Source organism: Uloborus diversus, chromosome 3 (assembly GCF_026930045.1).
Source record: "Uloborus diversus isolate 005 chromosome 3, Udiv.v.3.1, whole genome shotgun sequence".
Classification (NCBI taxonomy): Eukaryota; Metazoa; Arthropoda; class Arachnida; order Araneae; family Uloboridae; genus Uloborus; species Uloborus diversus.
This window is the reverse complement of record NC_072733.1, coordinates 33,037,430-33,043,429: the sequence shown is the minus strand read 5'-3', so window position 1 is coordinate 33,043,429 and position 6,000 is coordinate 33,037,430.

Sequence of the window (6,000 nt, the reverse complement as noted above, 5' to 3'; positions counted from 1 at the left end):
CCAAGAAATGGAGACAGTACTCTGCGACTGCGAAAGTCAATTAAATTCTCGTCCTCTGACTTACATCAGTGACGATCCCGATGATCTGCATCCTTTAACGCCTGAACTGTTCATAAAAGACACTCGCAGTAGTCTCACAGTAGACTTAGACAATCTAAAATCAGACAAAAAAGAATTAAACAAACGACTCATCTATAGGAGCAGATTGATGTCGGACTTGCGCTTCAGATTTCGTAGTGAATACTTGAGTCAGTTGCGACAGAGGCCATTTATGAAAGGAAAAATCTATCATCCTAAGATAGGTGATATCGTCTTAATATGGGATGAAAACCTGAAAAGAATACATTGGCCTCTAGGTAGAATCTTGTCAATTTATCTCAGCAAAGATTCCATTGCGAGAACGGCTAAGATAAAAACGAAATCAGGAATACTGATTAGGCCTATTCGGAAGCTATGTCCCTTGGAACTCGATGAAGAAAAACTCCCCATCAACGACGAACCTAAAAGAAATGATACTAAAAGTCAAGAAATTCCTGAAGCTATTCCGGATGCACCTGAGACTCCTGGGCTTCCTCCAGTCACCACGAGATTTGGACGGTTAGTTCGATTGCCGGACAAATACAGACCATGATGTGCTATGTTGAGTTCCGTTTGAGCAAAACCCCGAAACTCAAGTGGGGAGTGTTCAAAAAAGACTTGTCTTCAGTTGCCTGCTAGAGGGCGCTCGGAGCGAGTTTCAGGACAGAACTTGATATACGAACTGAGAAGTAGTGTAGTAGCAAGTAGCGCAACTGTGTGTACGCATCTAGTCTGTTTGTGTATAAGTGTACTATTAGAATTTAGAATGTAGTATGTAGTTTTTAATATACATATTTAAAATCACTAAATTTGTTGAGTGAGTTTTTTCACCAGAGATAAGGCGTGAATTGCAGCCACTTAGAATGTCTTGACGAAGCAAGCTCTCCCCGGGAAGAAACACGACAGAATGAGGTAGGAGTTTCAATTTCAGTATTGTTTATGACTACTTAATTCTGAAAATAGTAAAATAAATTTTTTACACATGGATTTCAAGGTAAGACAATTTTGTTATAGGCAGGTACTGTCCCGTGGATGGCTAATTATCGGAACTTGTTTTCCTAATTAGTCGAGGCGAAACCCCCTGCTTTTAGTTTTAGGTTTGAGCTCTAGTTTATTGTTTTTAGTTTAGTAAGTGGTGCTTTTGCCCATTGTTACTCTATATTGCATGTATTGGAGTTTAAACATTCTCTTTGAGTTCATAGTTAAAATTTTGGTCTTTTGACCATAATTAATGAATCCTCCACGGCTGATGAGCTCTGGATTCATACTTTATCTTTTCCTATTTAATAGCTGTTCGCAATATTCCTTTTTATCATCAGTAATTATTTATAATTTGTTTAATATTTGAAATTCTGTTTGCTTAATTTTATATTTACTTGACTTTTTAGTTTTGCAGCGTTGCGCATCTATGGGCTCTTGGTGTGGTCTTTTCAATATTTTTCACTCTTATTATATATATATATATATATATATTTATATATATATATATATATATATATAGGAAAGAAAAGGAAAATTCGAAAAGTTGAGTTTTTGAAATTATTTAAAACAGCTCTTCTTAGAATCAGCTTAGTATGGTAAGCAAATAAGCATCACTCCCGTATTTCATAGTAACATGAGTTACATTTTATGAGCCATGGTTTCACGTTTCAGATGAATTAAATTCATTATATAATTTTTAATTATTGTCATTATATATTAATATTGAACGAGAATAAAAATTAAATTTCGTAAAACTCAATATCGTAGACTTGTAATTAGTCAGACAAATGCAATCCTTGCAAACTAGTAAATGGTTTATTCGTGCTTGGCTGTTAAATCGTGCTATGTTGTCCGTAATTACGAAGTTGAACGAAACATGACGTAAACAATAGGGCTCGACCGATGGCATTTTTTGGCCGATGGGCCGATGCCGATTGTTGGCCGATTGTTCAAAGATGGCCGATGGCCGATAGCCGATTGTTTTCCTCCAAATAGCCGATTGCCGATGGCCGATGGGCGATGCCGTTGGCCGATGGCAAAAAAAAAAATCAAACGGGGGAAAAAATTGATAAGATTGTCAGGGATTTAAAGGATCATTTGTTCATTTCACTTACTTCCTTTCTACGTATAAGGACTTGTAATTAAAAAAAAAAAAAACAAATTTCGACCTAATTTCTATTTTACGATCACCCAATTTAAATTTCACAAGTTCACAGTCAGGAGAAGATAAAGCTGCATCATAGTAGGTTGCGAAAAAGCCTCTAGCAGTGTTTCCTAAAGTTATATGAACACTGGCAGAAGTACATAGTCCTTCAAGGTGACCCTTTGAAGGTGGATGTGCTTCGGTAATGTGAACTATTCTGGGTAAAGTTTTATACAGCTTGTCCCCGAAATTTTGGATCGTACTACGTACAATCCATATAGGATGTAGTTATGCTTCTCGTTTTTGACTGTTGTATGATGATAGAGAAAGAACAACAGCCAAAAAAAAAGAAAGAAAAAAGAAAAAAAAAAGGAAGAAAAACAAAGAGACAGTTTAGTAATTAACTGATTTGTTTTTCTTTAATTGAACATATAACTAAGATTTCAGCAATATTGTTATTAATGTATGGATTATGTACACTATACATTGTTAAAAAAACTTTAAATTATGTTGTTTAATCATTCAAAAAAAATTAAGAATAAAAATATGAAAGCGTCAAATTACGCAATTAAAGTGGAAAGATTGCACGTAGACATTTTTTAGTCATGAAATTAAAGAAAAAAGATAACAGATAAATTACAATATTAAATCATAATAGGAATATTTTTTTACTTATTTAAATTTTATGAATAGAAAAATTTGCATTTTTCATAAAACCTATAACAGCGACATAAATTTTTCTGAAAAAAGAAATTGCCATGAAAAGAGTGAGGTTCTTAAAACGCAGCTACAATAAACAAACTCGATATTTACTCCAAGTTAATAATAACTGAATACATATACTACATGATCTGATGTTTGCACACATAATATTCAACAATTTGATTGTTTAAAATCTTTTATGAAGCACTACAAACAAGTTGAAATTAAATTTTTCAATTTAACAATAATTTGCTGAAATTTAAAAAATTGCTTAATAGAAAATCCTTGAAACTTTTCTATAACATGTTATTAAAAATATGATGAAAACGAAAATTACTCGTTCATTGATTTTATAAAAATACATGAAAATAGTTACTTACAATAGAAAAAAAATCGATTGCTATAAGGGTCATTCCATGCGAAATGAGCAAAATTCGCAAAAAAGTGGTGGCCGCATGGTAACAGATTTTTATGAAATTTCGTATACAGGTTCCTTTTATGCCTATATAAAAATATCTAAAATATTTTTGCTCAAAAATTTTTTATTTAAATAGTTACATGCGATTGAAAATTGGTCAAATTGAACAGCATTCTCATAAATGCTAAATGTTGCACTTATGAATGCTTGTATCTTATTAACTATTTAATGAAAGCATAAAAGTTATATGTTTTTGGAATCTATGGAGTAGGGTTAATCAATCTGATATCAGTAAAATTTTCAAAGTTATTAAAATTAAATTTTACCCGAGTTTCAAAAACTGAAAATATTTCAATTTTCTAATAATTAAGCGTTTTATTTTTTAATCTCAATCTTTAAAGAATGCATTAGCTTTGATGAAATTAATACCCAATAATGTGCTTAGTATCATAAAAGAAATACCTTACTTTTAAAGTTTTATTTTAACTCATTTGTCTTCAAAATCAGTTTTAAACTTAGTGACATTTTGTAAAATGATGATTTTCCCCTTCACGTACACACAAAAATTCAAATGAGGGAAAATTCAGACCACTTAAAAATTTTACAAGAATATAGAGCTGTGTTTCTACTATTTGCTTAAAGAAACTCGAAATTTTTTTTGATTTCCAAACGTAAAATACAATTTAGAAAAATGGCATTTTCTTTCTGTTTTATGGGTCAATCCATACAGGTTCGACGAAAGGTTGCGCTCGACCATTTTTAATTTTTTTGAAATTCATATACCTAAATGCTGCATATGAAAGATGTTTAAAACCACTTTCATTTTTTCTCTCAACTGGACCTTTGATTTTTTAGAGGTCATCAAAAGTGATTTTCGTAGTCAAAAATGGGACTTTTAGATCTTTGAATTTTGTCCAAAATCTATTTGAATTACATTTATGACAATTAATTTAAAACTTTGATGTTAAAGTGCATAAGTTGATAGTCTTACATGCTGAGTTACGTAGCTGTACGTTAATAATTAAAATAATGGCAACAGGTTAAAGTTCAAGGCCAAATGTAAAAATTTTACTCATTTCAAAGGGGGATAACTAGTAGTTAATAATTGACAGTTCTGGGACAACGGAGGCGTTGAGGCGTTAACGCCTCCGTCGATTCCCACCTCCGTCGATCCCCACCTCCGTCGACCACCGCCCCCCGACCTTGGGGTTGCACTGCCTCCCCCTCCCCACAACCGGGGCCGCCGCGAGAACCCGTAGAAGGTGATGAGGTTTTTTCGCGCGCTTTTTTTTTTTTTTCGCGCATTTTTGGACTTAGAATATTTTGAACTTGTTGTCATGACAACCAGAGTTTTAGGATGGCAACTTTTAAGAACGTTCGTGGCGCCATCTATTGAGATTTTTTATTCCCAGACTTTGAATAATTTCGACGAATGGTTGTCAAGACAACCAAAGTTTCGCGAATTTAATTATTTTTATTTTACAGAGTGTTGGGAATCGAACACCCAAACTTTGAGTTAGCAAAAACGTATGCTAACCACTATGCTATATTTTCCATTACACTTTCAGTCTTAATGTGAATCTGTACCATGACAACGAATATTACAATTAAATTAATTTTAAAACCATCAGTTAATTCACTCTTTAGTACTAATCATGGCATGTCATTAACTGAATTTCAACTCATAATTAAAACTATCATCATCATTATTATTATTTTTCATAATAACAAAGTTTTCACTTAAGTAAAGATTTATTTAAATACAACCCATTCGAGATTTTAGATTTATTTCAATGCTTTGTGGACTTGAAATATATTTTAAACTTTGATTTTCTTTTTCATGCATTTCAAACTTTATCATTTTTATTTTTTCTAACTTGTTCATACATTTTGAACTTTAACGTTTTTTCCTGTCATTTAGCACTTTGATTATTTTTTTTCACTATTTTAGCGTTTTTCAATTATTTTCAGTCTTTAACTATTTTCTTAGCCTTTTAGTCTTTAACTAATTTCAAGCATTTCAGACTTAAATTATTTTTTCGTGATTTCGATTTTTTTTTTTTTTTTTAGTATATTTTAGAGTTTGATCATTTTCTCGCTTGTTTTTACTTTTTCGTTTTTTTTCCGATATTTTTAAACTTAGAAATTTTTCGCAATTAGTGACAGGAATCGAAACCTCAAATTTTTCGAAACGTTATCATGTCTTCAATTTTTGCAATCATGTCAAACTTGCAATCAATTTACTCGTAGTAGTAATTAACACTTATCATTAACAAATTTTCACGGATTTTAAAAATTAACTTAATTAATTTTTTCCAGTAAGCAAATTGCGCACTCAAGTTACATTCCAACACTGCATATACGCTTCAAGAGTTTCATTGAATTTATCACATTCCATTTAATTAACTCTAATAATTACTTTTTCATTAATACTTAACTTAATCATTTTATCATACATTTATTCCAGTTACAAAATTATGCTTAAAAGTTATTTATTTTTCTTAGCACAAGAGATATTAACATGTTCCTACTAAAATGCTTTTCACTCTAGTTTGAGTTTACTAAAATAGCAACTCATTTACGATTTAGATTCATTTAATCGTCTTTGATTCTTTTTCATTATTATTATTTTACATTATCACATACGTTATTATTTTTATACATTTATCCATTTAAT